This window comes from Bos mutus, chromosome 11 (assembly GCF_027580195.1).
Source record: "Bos mutus isolate GX-2022 chromosome 11, NWIPB_WYAK_1.1, whole genome shotgun sequence".
Taxonomy (NCBI): domain Eukaryota; kingdom Metazoa; phylum Chordata; class Mammalia; order Artiodactyla; family Bovidae; genus Bos; species Bos mutus.
In genome coordinates, this window is record NC_091627.1 from 73,507,766 (window position 1) to 73,522,209 (window position 14,444).

Here is a 14,444-nt window from a genome sequence, read left to right on the forward strand (position 1 = left end):
AGCAGATGGTGCTGTTGACATTCTAAGAGTTGAGAAAGCTAACCACCATTCTCACTGGGTTGGAAGTCCTCATCCCCACTGCACAGAGAAGAACTATAGCTCTACTTCTAGGCAAAGCTAGGGTTTTTTGAAGGAAGCAGTTTGGAAACTGCTTATAGTATTTTGACTCTTTGTGTCCCACAGAGGAGTTTCTCCAGTGTCTGATTTCACTGTTAGTAAGGCATTTACACTCATATTTAGCTGTAAACTGCAGTCTAGTTCTCAAAAAGCTTTGGTTCATGCTTCAATTTTGAGAGTTTTGGGGTTTAATTCTGTTTTCACCCATTTTGTTTTCCATTTACTGCCCCTGTCCTCACCCTGATAGCTCAGTTGGTAAAGAATTCACCTGCAATGCAGGAGACCCAGGTTCAATTCCTGGGTCAGGAAGATCCACTGGAGAAGGGAGAGACTACCCACTGCCGTATTCTTGGGCTTACCTTGTGTCTCAGTTGGTAAAGAATCTGCCTGCAATGCAGGAGACCTGGGTTCGATTCCTAGCTTGGGAAGATCCCCTGGAGAAGGAAAAGGCTACCCACTCCAGTATTCTGGCCTGGAGAATTCCATGGACTATGTAGTCCATGGGGCCACAAAGAGTCAGACACGACTGAGTGGCTTTCATTTCACTTCACTGCTGAAAGAAACACCAGCATATATTTCGACTCACTTACTCTTTCTCTGTTTTATCTGTGATATTTTATCTTTTTTTTTTAAAGAAAACTGACCCCCCTCCCCCAAAACTAAACTTCAAAAGTCAAGTAACAGTATATGTTTTATACTGTGAGTTTGTTCCCAAAGGACAAGTGAGTGAGTTTTCTTAGTGGATAATATAATTGCTAGAAACAGCATTTCTCTTATGTTTTTGGCCTTATTTTTATTTATGTAAAGGAGAATGAGTGAGTGAATTGGGATGTTTGGGGGATCCATAATCTAGATAGAAAACACCTAAGGAGAAGGAAACTGCAAGTGATGGAAGAGATGCTAGCTGCCAGTTCCAACTATGACTAGTTTTCTTTGGGTTAAGATTGGATTTCCAAGAGAGGATGAAGAGACTAGATAGAAGGAAAGACTTGCATGAACTAAATGGGGGCCTGCTTCATAATTAAAAACACATGGGATGGGTAGGCCTGATTTCTTTCTGGAAATGATGAGGGATAAATAAAGAACAAATATCCGTCTCTTCAGTGGAATCCTTGGTGGCCAACACTGCAGGACCGGATTTACAGAAATATGAGGGGCCAGTGTGTCATCATCAGTAGCATAGCCCATAGTACCGATGGGCTGAAAAGGAGCTGAGTTTGCCATGGCTTTCAAAACTATCCATTCTCTTTAAGGGACACAATTTGGAAATTCTAGGACCCCGGGGATCCCTATCCATTCAAAGGTGCAAAGAGAACTTAATGGTTTAAAATTATCCTTCTCCATCTCACCATATGTGGTAAGGCCCACATTTCCTTAACGTGATTTTTCTGTAATTGGCATCTCTGATGAATGGCAGCTGTCTTCCATACTGTTCCACTGTACGAATGCTTTTAGGAAATGAATTCTTCTTTTTACCTAAATTGATTACTTGTGGCTTCACATTCTGAACTATCTGCTGTCCATAGTTTCATTTAAATCTTCTTGCTGTATGTATTCCTTCCAAATCAGTGTGTGTTTATTCTATTTGTATGCAAAGCTTCCATTCATTAACATTGCCACCCACTGTCTCAGAAAGGCACTGCTGTTATTTTCAGTTTCATTTCAACTTTAGGATTATTTATTTTAGAGTGTTCTTTCCTACTGTAGCATGAAGCAATATTTTAATTTCATTGTCAAAAGATGAAAGACGTAGGAGTTAGTTACAGTTATGATTGCCCTGTAGCCGAGACTGAATGGAGCTGGAATCTATTTAAACTTGCATTGTGCTTGAAAGATGAGACTTCAATGAATCTTTGTTAAACCCTATCATTTCATGGTTGCATTTAATAGAAAGGAGCCTTTTTGGATGTCACAGCTATGTGGTATTTGCCCTTTTGCTTGTTGCTTATATGTGGAGGAGTTGGCAGCCATAAAGTAGATATTGGGTCCCAGCAGTATGCGTATAAAGATGTAGTGGTCTGCATTTATGTAGAAAAGTATGAAAATGTATAAAAGATATAAAATTATCATTTAAACCTTTAGCCATTCTGGAATGTATAGAATTGCTTTAAAAACATTTTTTTTTAACCTGCAGGTCTGTAGTGTTCTCCATTTTGCCCCCAATCCATTCCCATTCTTGCATTCTTACTTTTCTACTCCCCAAACATCTCTATCACCCTATTATCCATTAAGGAGTTATCTTACGTAGCATCTTTACTGAGAAATGTTTCAAGACCACTCAGTCCCTTATCATGGTGCTTATGTGGAATTGCTGAGTTTACTGGTCTGTTTTACATTTTGACGTTGTAATCTCCTTGTAGCCAGGACACAGTTTATGCACACAGTGGATGGCAACCATGCCCATCATCACTGTTAGGTTTAAAGGTTTAAATGTTTCTCTTATTCTCAGAAGTAATCTTATTTCTGATTTGTAGACCCCTTCTAAAGTGTGTGTGCTTGGTTGCACATGTTCTCTCTCTCTCATATCTCACACACACACACACGCACACACACACATTTTGCCAGTGTTAGATATTTTGAAAACAAGAGCCTGTGATGTTACAAAAGTTACCAAACTGATGACCTTGTTGTTATCCACTAGCATCAGACTAACAAGTTTTGTGTGGAATTGTTATATGACATTGACGTGCTCTAAAAAGAAAGCTATTGACAAATAGTGCTTAAAGAGAATGGGGAAGGCAGTGATACAGGTAAGATAAAATGCTCAAATGAAAAAAGCAATATTTACTTCCTCATATTTTTGCAACACAAAACATTTAGGATCTTTATCTCTACAAAATCACAGTAGATCAGCATACAGAAATGTTCAAGGCACTTTCATCTTGCATTATGCTATTTAATCCTATAACATCCCCAGGAGGTGGTAGGATTTTCATTTTTTAGATGACAGAATGGAGGATCGTGGACTCAAAAAGCTTCAGGGCAGATTATTAGTGCCAGAGCAGTCTTCAGCCCTCTGCTTCAAAAGTGCCCTTCCTCAGGAAAACTGAATAGTTGTGTGGTCAGGGATAAAAATGTTTTATTAAATTACCTTGTGAATTAGGTTAGAGGTTTTCCTGTTTGCTTATTTTGTGTTTTCCTAAAAATGTGTGCCAGAAAGCCACAGAGGGAATACTTGGATATTCCGGGAGATTTTTCAGGGTATTAATGGAATCTCTGGTCATAACAAGTGGAGTACAGTGTCACAGCTCTCTTCGCAGACCTCTCTAAAGATGGAAATGGGCAAGAGATTTCTTTTTGACGCCTGTTTTCAGCTCTATTAAGATAATTCCCGTCTCTTATTTTCCACAGATGTTTCCCCAACACTGAGAGTAATAGTGTTACAAACAGCACTGCTACCTGCATCTGTAAATGCATTCATCTTAGCATGTCACCCTTGCCGCACTGGTAGTGTAGGCTGGTTCTGCCACCTTTAATTAAAAGCATACAAACAAAAGCAAATGAAGACATTTTCATCTCTTAAATGATTTTAGCCTGGTATCCTAGTTCACTGTTCTGCCTTTAAGCAGACTGACTTACCTAATTTGAGGGAAGGTTGGTTTATCATTTGTAATTCTTTTGCAGACATTAATCAGTATAATTATAATATGGTAGCATCTGGATTTTAAAAGCACAGGTGGAAAGCATTACTTTGAAAGACGAAAGGAGGGAAACTACCACACAAACTCGGCCAACTGCCACCCCCCTCCCCCATACACACATGCCCACAGATATGCCTCAGAACTAAACTGAATCTATTTTTAGCAGGCAGAAGAATCATCTACTTGCCAATTCTTCCTCAAGGACTATCTAAATCCTATAATCTTTCTTGTCTTTAACTCAAAGGGGCTATAATGGCATAGAGGTAAAAAAAAAAGAAAGATCATTTTTCATTTGTTCCATTTATGAAATTTTGTCCTAAAACCCAGGCGCCATGTTGGCAGGTACCGAAGAAAAGTGCGCTCAGAGCTTTCCTTTGTTTCTTTTCTCACAATTGGTAGGTTTTGAGAGCGTGGATGGAACCTTTTATAGCCTGGCATTTAAACTGAGCCAACTTGTTACAGAGGTGAATAAAAGCAGATTTTTTGGTGTCTGTTTTAAAGAGCCCTTCTTCATTTAGGAACAGTATCATGCCACCCTTTCTGTGTTAAATAGATGGCTCTTATTACATGCACAGGAGGTTTCTTGATATTATAAATTGGGTTGATAATATAAAAGGTTTATATACATATATATATATTTTTTTTTTTTTTAACAAAATCTTCCTGGTTTACTAACATCACATGCCAAGATATGTAGAGTGTGTCTGTAGTCACTGTTTCCATTCTGCTCATCCTGACACCTCCACGTCCTCCCACTCTGCTTGTTTGGCAGTTTCCAAGTACAAATGCAAAGGCCTGTCCCAGCTGATGCAGGAGAAGGGCGGTGGCGTGGCTGTCACACAGCGCAGGGAGGCAAAACAGACAAGCAACAGACTTTGTTGTGACACAGCCTCCAGGAATGCAAATAGATCTCAGGGCACAATAGTATTTGGACAGTGGTTTAGCTGATCCAGTCCCACTTCTGGGATAGTCTCCTCAGAAATAAATATCCATAACTCCTTACTCTAGAACTCTCTGACCCAAGGAACTCACATATCTACTGTTTCAGCCTCCAAAGTTATCAACTAAAAGCTCCCTCTGCTCTCCTCTCTCCTTCACAATTTCTGCTTACTCAGACCTTTTTTTATGACACTGTTTTTTCTATCTTCTCTCTGCACGTTTTCTAGATTTCACATTTTTGGCCAAAATCCTCTGCTTGCGATGTCATCATCACAAAATACCACAGACTGGGTGCTTTAAACAACAGGTTTTATTTTCTCACAGTTCTGGAGGTCAGACTTCTATGATCAAGGCAGCTATTAGGGTTGATTTCTATTGAGGTCTCTCTTCTTGGTTTAAAGACAGCTGCTTTCTTTCTGTGTCCTCATCCATATTTTCCTTTTTGTGTGCAGAGGGAGAGAGAAAGAGAGAAAGAGTGTATTCCAGGGCTCTGGTTGTTGTCCCTCCCTTTTATAAGGACACTAATACTATCTGATGAGGGCCCCAACCTTACGAACTCTTTTAACATTAATTATCTCCTTAAAATCGCAGTCTCCAAATACAGACACTTTGGAGGTTAGGACTTCCACATGTGAATTTGGGGAAGAACACAATTCAGCCCTGATACCCTCTGATGGGCCCCCTTTTCACATGTCCTAGAAAAAGTATCTGCATATGTATACAGTCTCCCTCATGAATCCTCGTGTCCTTGCTTTTATCATCTCCTTTCCCAAGGTGACCCTTATCCTATCTTTTGGATCCTATTTAATCAGTCTCCTGATATATTCCCTTCCTGTAATCTGAACCCCACCCCATCCTTTACAAGCTCACCTAAAATATATGATTTTGTCACACTCAACCCTAAAGACTTTTGATGATGTCTTATTACCTCCAGGTTAAATGTCAAGCTTTGTAGTATGCATATGTGGTCTTCCATGATCTCTTCATCAAATCGTTTCTCACTTTATCTCGTAACACTTCTTGCCCCAAGCTTTCAGTCTTCAGATCAGATCAGTTGCTCAGTCGTGTCCGACTCTTTGCAACCCCATGAATCACAGCACGCCAGGCCTCCCTGTCCATCACCAACTCCTGGAGCTCACCCAGACTCACGTCCATCGAGTCCGTGATGCCATCCAGCCATCTCATCCTCTGTCGTCCCCTTCTCCTCCTGCCCCCAATCCCTCCCAGATCAGAGTCTTTTCCAATGAGTCAACTCTTCGCATGAGGTTGCCAAAGTACTGGAGTTTCAGCTTTAGCATCATTCCTTCCAAAGAAATCCCAGGGCTGATCTCCTTTAGAATGGACTGGTTGGATCTCCTTGCAGTCCAAGGGACTCTCAACAGTCTTCTCCAACACCACAGTTCAAAAGCATCAATTCTTCGGCGCTGAGCCTTCTTCACAGTCCAACTCTCACATCCATACATGACCACAGGAAAAACCATAGCCTTGACTAGACGAACCTTTGTTGGCAAAGTAATGTCTCTGCTTTTCAATATGCTATCTAGGTTGGTCATAACTTTCCTTCCAAGGAGTAAACGTCTTTTAATTTCATGGCTGCAGTCACCATCTGCAGTGATTTTGGAGCCCAGAAAAATAAAGTCTGACACTGTTTCCACTGTTTCCCCATCTATTTCCCATGAAGTGATGGGACCAGATGCCATGATGTTCGTTTTCTGAATGTTGAGCTTTAAGCCAAGTTTTTCACTCTCGTCTTTCACTTCATCAAGAGGCTTTTTAGTTCCTCTTCACTTTCTGCCATAAGGGTGGTGTCATGTGCATATCTGAGGTTATTGATATTTCTCCCGGCAATCTTGACTCCAGCTTGTGCTTCCTCCAGTCCAGCGTTTCTCATGATGTACTCTGCATATAAGTTAAATAAGCAGGGTGACAATATACAGCCTTGACGTACTCCTTTTCCTATTTGGAACCAGTCTGTTGTTCTATGTCCAGTTGTAGCTGTTGCTTCCTGACCTGCATACAAATTTCTCAAGAGGCAGATCAGGTGGTCTGGTATTCCCATCTCTTTCAGAATTTTCCACAGTTTATTGGGATCCACACAGTCAAACGCTTTGGCATAGTCAGTAAAGCAGAAATAGATGTTTTTCTGGAACTCTCTTGCTTTTTCCATGATCCAGCGATGTTGGCAATTTGATCTCTGTTCCTCTTTCAGTCTTAATGGCTATCAATCGTGCTTTACCATACTTACTGTGCTTTTCCATGCCTCTATTTCCTCTACCTAGAACACCCTCCACATTCTTTTTCCAGGATCACTCTTGTGCATCCATTGTTTCCAGTGCTACCTCCTTCAAGAATATTTATACCTATAAATCAGATAACCTTCTTCTTTGTCCTTAGGTGACTGTCTGCACATTTATATCCTAGGAGTAAAAGAACTTATTTCTGCACCTGACTCTTTGACTCAAATATAGCAAAGAGTTAATTTCTTCAAAGTCAGGGTCTAACTCTGGTTCATTTTATATCCCCAGTGCCTCGTGCAATACCAGTAATATATTTGTTAGAGAGACCTTAAATCAGTTGGACTTCTCTGGTGATTCAGTTGGTAAAGAATCTGCCTGCAATGCAGGAAACCCGGGTTTGATCCCTGTGTTTCCTTCTCCAGATCCCCTAGAGAAGGAAATGGCTACCTACTTGAGTATTCTCACCTGGAGAATTCCATGGACAGAGGAGCCTGGTGGGTTACAGTCCATGGGGTCGCAAAGAGTCAGACATGACTGAGTGACACAATAAATCAATTAATCTCTCTTCTCCACACATACACTCCCCACCCAACCCCCGCCCCGCCACACACAGACACTCATATATACACTCACAGGTTTATAAGAAATCTTGACTGATAAAACCTCCACTGGGTCACCTGGATATGTTTCTGCCTGCCCCCATCTTTCCCCCTCCCCAGAATTTTGCCAGGTTTGAGATCTCAGCAAGAGATATGTTTCTGCCCGCCCCCATCTTTCCCCCTCCCCGCCCCCATCTTTCCCCCTTCCCAGAATTTTGCCAGGTTTGAGATCTCAGCAAGAGATGTGCTTGACCTGATTTCACAAAGCTTGGAATATTTGTTACTTATGTGTTTGAGAAAAGTGGGGGTGTTCTTTAAATATTGAATAGCGCAAAGGGTAAATGCAGGCTTAAGAATAAGGAACAGGCCAAGTTTACTACTAGCATTCTTGCCTGGGTTAGTAAGTAAAATGATAACGAATATATCAATCACAAATAAGAGCTACTTGAGTTCTATAATTTCTGTCAAAGGAAAAGCCAAGTCACAGGGTATGCTTATGTCTGTAGGGGACTAGTGGTTCAGCTTGAGTTTTTTCTCCTCTTGGAAAAGAAGCACCATGGTTATGTGTGCAGAACAATAAACTCCTTTTTCTGCTACTAAGTGATTTATGTTAGCTAGCATATTAGAGAGAAAAATGTTCTAAATAACAATGTACTGTGAATAGTGGTTACAATGTGGAAATGAAGGTAGAGAGTGCTATTCGAATGAAACCCACACCATCACTTTTCCCCGAGATTTGTTGCTGTACCTGTGATTTATCTGGAGGATTCAGAGAATGTCCAGGACAAAATACAAAGAACAGCCTGATCTATGATGTTGTTTTATTGTCTATGAATACCAGCTTAGCTGGGAGAAGAACTGAATAGTTTAAGGAGTCACAGACCAAGAGCCTGAGAAAACTCCGATGCAACACAGAGCTTCAGCTACACCCTCTGTTCAACAGAAGCCCTCTTCTGGCTGAGAACCAGGAGATGAGGCTAGTCTTTGATGGCTGGGTTGGCTAAAAATTATTAAAGTCACTTGTGATGTAAGCTTTGGAGGAATAAGCACTTGGCTAAAATTCAGGGTCAGCAGAGGCAATATAATGAAAATTGGCTTTTTAATGCCAGGATTCAAGTCCCAGGTGGATTGTTTTCTACCTGCATGATCTCTACAAATCACAGAATTTCTCCAAAATTTAATTTTCTTATCTGTAATATGGGCACAATGATAATAATAGAAAGGGGTGGTGGTGAAAGAAAACAAAGCTTCTGTTCTCCATCCCCAAAGTACTAGTCTCTGGAACATAATAGAAATATTTTAAATATATAGGTTAATTTGTACAAAGTGGTCTCTTTCCCTCCACTTACTGTTCAGTGGCTTTGTCTTTGCAACAGCCACTGTTCATTAGTTGGCCTCCATCTTTGTTCACCACCTTTTCTTTAATTGTGACTTTTTCCTTCTTGTTTAGAATCTTTGTGAAAGGACCAGAGTCACTAGTGTCAGGTTTAAAATAGCCAACTGTAACCTGGGAGAAATAATGATTAAATGCTGGAAAAGAAAACCATGCAACCCACTGTCCCCCCTGAATATGAATATTTTAGTACTCTATCCTTGTGATTCAAACATTGTTATGCATAAATAAATAGTATATTACAGAGCTTTTTAAACTATATGAAATTATTTTTTGTTTGCTGTCTCTTAGCAGAATATGTAAAATTATAGAAATGAAAGAAGTTATTATAGATGATGCAGCCATGGATAATGCGACTTTAGGAATTCATCAAACACTTTCTTAATCATTTTTCTTCTCTCAGTTTTAGAAATAACCTATAATTTGAATAAAACCATGATCCATTTCTTTTTGAAGTTATATTTTGAAAGTCTTCCTTCATTTGGCATCTTTTCTCTAAGTCAAGAAAAGAAGACATTTTATGTTTAATTGTACTCAGAGAGAAAAAGAGCAAAAAGAATGTATCTCCTTAATGATCATATTTTAGATGGTAGCAATCCTGGCAGACTGTAGTCCATGGGGTCACAAAGAGTCAAACACAACTGAGCACAGCACAGTTGCTCAGTAAAGGTGCTTCCCATATATTAGGCACTGTCAAAAGCACTGTATATCTCTTAATTCAGTCAAACCTTTAACCATCTCTGTGAGTCTGGAGTGAATATATATCATTATTCCCATTTTACAACAGGGGGAACTTAGAGTACATTAACCTAGCATACTGAACCAGATTTGAACAGAGGCAATTTGGTCTGAGCACATCCTCTTCACTAACACGCCAAGAAAAAAAAAAAAAATGTATAAAACTTCTTAGATTAATTTATTTTCTAATCATATTAGGAGAACTTGATATTTAAAGAATTCTATAGGCAATTGTTTTATAAATTAAAAAATCACTGTCCCAGTTCAGTTCAGTTCAGTTGCTCAGTCATGTCCGACTCTTTGCAACCCCATGAACCACAGCACGCCAGGCCTCCCTGTCCATCACCAACTCCTGGAGTTCAACCAAACCCACGTCCATTGAGTCGGTGATGCCATCCAACCATCTCCTCCTCTGTTGTCCCCTTTTTCTCCTGCCCTCAATCTTTCCCAGCATCAGGGTCTTTTCCAATGAGTCAGCTCTTCACATCAGGTGGCCAAAGTATTACAGTTTCAACTTTAACATCAGTCCTTCCAATGAACACCCAGGACTGATTTCCTTTAGGATGGACTGTTTGGACCTCCTTGCAGTCCAAGGGACTCTCAGGAGTCTTCTCCAGCATCATAATTCAAAAGCATCAATTCTTCGTCACTCAGCTTTCTTTATAATCACTGTCTATGGAAACTTTCTTCAAAGAAAGTCTTCAGAAACCAGTTTAAGCAGGACCCACCTTTCTTTTATTTTCTCTACACATACGTTTTTGTTATAAGGTTCACAGTTAGGGCTGAGTCAGAAATCAAGTTTGGATACTGAATGCCCTTGATTCACTCTCCTTCCTTCCATTGCAGTCTTTTACTCTCTTTCTACATGTTCAGGAATAAGTATTTGAAAACAATTTTCTATGAGTCATTTGCTCTGCTGCATCTCTTGCATGGCAAGCCACTGACTGACCTTTTTTTATTTATTTTTTTCCCCAGACTGTCATTTCAAGCAAGTTTTATCATGAATGTCCTTGGAACACAGATTGTATTATATCTTTGGTTTTTCCTCCTTGAATGTATGTTGTCCAATTTAATAAAGAGCAAAGGGCAGGAATATTTACTACCTGTATAAAATACTGGGGTTCCCTAAGCTCAGAAATCCTCTCCTTTATCACAACCCACAGTGTGTACAGGTGCCCCCACTAGCTCTCTGCATTACCCTGTGGAAAATGGGGTTCACAGAATAGCACAAAAAATGCTGATACTCTGGCTACTGCTTTTACTTTGCTCAAAGTAATGAGACATCTTTCATTTCCGATCTAGGAATCAGCATTCATGAAACTGCAGCGAGTTAACTTACTAACTTTCAAGTTAAGTAAAATCTCCTTGAGACTAATTATATACAAAATCCTGAATTTAAAAGTGTCTCCTTGGATGGTATGGACCAGATATTATAAGTTGTGAGAGGATAGATACAGGAAAAACAAACATGAAAAAATATGCAAGTGGACTCATTATGTTTTAACAGATGATCAATCATATCACATGTACAATAAGTAATAAATTTAAAAATATCCAAATTAAGTAGCTTTGAAAGAAAAACAAAATTGAAGAAAATGTTATTTTCATATAGTTAATAGAAAAAAAATGATTAAAATTTAAACACCCAACATTGAAAAGAACACATATAGAGTAAGGCTAATCTGTTGATGATGGGATGAAAATTATAATTATTATGGAAGCCAATGTCAAACAGGCCCATAATCATATTTCTAGAATTTGTTGAGTAAATAACCAGAGGTTTACATAATTATCTAGAAAGATAATCATACTTTGTTATTTATGCAAGGAAAAAAAAAGTAACCTGAATATGTACTAATATAAACAAATAAACCAATGGACAACAGACTTCATAATAGTATACCAGGAAGTCTTTAAAAAGTTATATTCTAGAGTATTTAATAATGTTTAAGGTTATTCAATTATCCTGGTAAGTGAGCAAAGCAGGTTACAAAGCAATATGTATAAATATTCATGTTTATTATAAATGTATATTTTATATTTACACACATAGTCCATTTCATTTTAAAATTAATTTTATTGAGATATGATGAACAAATACTATTGTATAAGTTTTAATTGTACAGTGTATTGTTTTGATACATTTGTACTCTGCAATATGGTTACCACCATGGCAGTAGCTAACACATCTATCAATTCAGTTCAGTTCAGTTCAGTCTCTCAGTTGTGTCTGACTCTTTGCGACCCCATGGACTGAAGCACGCCAGGCTTCCCTGTCCATCACCAACTCCCAAAGCATACTCAAACTCATGTCCATTGAGTCGGTGATGCCATCCAACCGTCTCATCCTCTGTTGTCCCCTTCTTCTCCCGCCTTCAATCTTTCCCAGCATCAGGATCTTTTCAGATGAGACAGTTCTTCTCATCAGATGGCCAAAGTACTGGAGTTTCAGCTTCAACCTCAGTCCTTCCAATGAATGCTCAGGAGTGATTTCCTTTACGATGCACTGATTGGATCTCCTTGCAATCCAGTTCAGTTCAGTTGCTCAGTCACGTCCTACTCTTTGTGACCCCATGAACCACAGCACCTCAGGCCTCCCTGTCCATCACCAACTCCCAGAGTCTACCCAAACCCATGTCCATCGAGTCGGTGATGCCATCCATCCATCTTATCCTCTGTCGTCCCCTTCTCCTCCTGCCCTCAATCTTTCCCAGCATCAGGGTCTTTTCAAATGAGTCAGCTCTTTACATCAGGTGGCCAAAGTATTGGAGTTTCAGCTTCAACATCAGTCCTTCCAATGAACAACCAGGACTGATCTCCTTTAGGATGGACTGGTTGGATCTCCTTACAGCCCAAGGGACTATCAAGAGTCTTCTCCAGCATCATAGTTCAAAAGCATCAATTCTTGGGTGCTCAGCTTTCTTTATAGTCCAACTCTCACATTCATACATGACCACTGGAAAAACCATAGCCTTGACTAGATGGACCTTTGTTGGCAAGTATTGTCTCTGCTTTTTAATATGCTGTCTAGGTTGGTCATAACTTTCCTTCCAAGGAGTAAGCGTCTTTTAATTTCATGGCTGCAATCACCATCTGCAGCAATCTTAGAGCCCAGAAAAATAAAGTCAGCCACTGTTTCCACTGTTTCCCCATCTATTTGCCACGAAGTGATGGGACCAGATACCATGATCTTAGTTTTCTGAATGTTGAGCTTTAAGCCAACTTTTGCACTCTCCTTTTTCACTTTCATCAAGAGGATCTTTATTTTTTCTTCACTTTCTGCTGTAAGTGTGGTATCATCTGCATATCTGAGGTTATTGATGTTTCTCCCAGCAATCTTGATTCCAGCTTGTGCTTCCTCCAGCCTAGCATTTCTCATGATGTACTCTGAATATAAGTTAAATAAGTATGCTTACAATATACAGCCTTGACATACTCCTTTTCCTATTTGGAACAGTCTGTTGTTCCATGTCCAGTTCTGACTGTTGCTTCCTGACCTGCATACAGGTTTCTCAATAGGCAAGTCAGGTGGTCTGGTATTCCCATCTCTTTCAGAATTTTCCACAGTTTATTGTGATCCATACAGTCAAAGGCTTTAGCATAGTCAGTAAGGCAGAAGTAGATGTTTTTCTGGAACTCTCTTGCTTTTTCGATGATCCAGCGGATGTTGGCAATTTGATCTCTGGTTCCTCTGACTTTTCTAAAACTGGCTTGAACATCTGGAAGTTCACTGTTCACGTATTTCTGAAGCCTGGCTTGGAGAATTTTGAGCATTACTTTACTAGTGTGTTAGATAAGTGCAATTGTGTGGTAGTTTGAGCATTCTTTGGCATTGCCTTTCTTTGGGATTGGAATGAAAACAGACCTTTTCCAATCCTGTGGCCACTGCTGAGTTTTCCAGATTTGCTGGCATATTGAGTGCAGCACTTTCACAGCATCATCTTTCAGGATTTGAAATAGCTCAACTGGAATTCCATCACCTCCACTAGCTTTGTTCATAGTGATGCTTCCTAAGGCCCATTTAATTTCACATTCCAGGATGTCTGGCTCTAGGTGAGTGATCACACCATAGTGATTATCTGGGTCGTAAAGATCTTTTTTGTACAGTTCTGTGTATTCTTGCTACCTCTTCTTAATATCTTCTGTTTCTGTTAGGTCCATACCATTTCTGTCCTTTGAGTCTTCTCCAACACCACAGTTCAAAAGTATCAATTCTTTGGTGGTCAGCTTTCTTTATAGTCCAACTCTCACATCCATACATGACTACTGGACAAACCATAGCTTTGACTAGATGGACCTTTGTTGGAACACATCTATCACATCACATAATTATCACTTCTTTTTGTGATGAGAACAGTTATGATCTAGAACCTTGGCAACTTTGAAGTTAATAATAGAGTACTGTTGACTATAATCACTATGCTGTGCATCAGATACCCAGATACAGTCTTGAAGGATATACATCAAAATGTTAACATCTCTGGGGTAGAGGATTTATATGTGAAATTCATGTTGTGTATTTGCACTTTTAAAAATGTCTAAAAACACATATTACAGTGTATAATAAACTGTTGCATTTTGAATCAATAGGGTCTCTAATGTACAATTTGCCAGTTTAAAAGAAAAAAAAATTAAACATAAGTTTTCCCTGTTCCTGTTGTAATGAATGAATATTAGCATTTTGCATAAATATGTGCAGGTATAGGCAGAGAAGGCAATGGCATCCCACTCCAGTACTGTTGCCTGGAAAATCCCATGGATGGAGGAGCCTGGTAGGCTA

At 39.5% G+C, this 14,444-nt stretch overlaps 1 protein-coding gene and 1 pseudogene across 1 annotated transcript in view; one reads left to right on the forward strand and one right to left on the reverse strand.

The window, feature by feature from the left end:
• Positions 1-14,444, forward strand: part of NRXN1 (neurexin 1) — a 1,230,870-nt gene that overhangs the window by 278,774 nt on the left and 937,652 nt on the right. The window lies entirely within an intron of this gene.
• The window catches only part of LOC138989940 (protein mago nashi homolog pseudogene), a 37,083-nt pseudogene continuing 31,517 nt past the window's right edge, over positions 8,879-14,444 (reverse strand).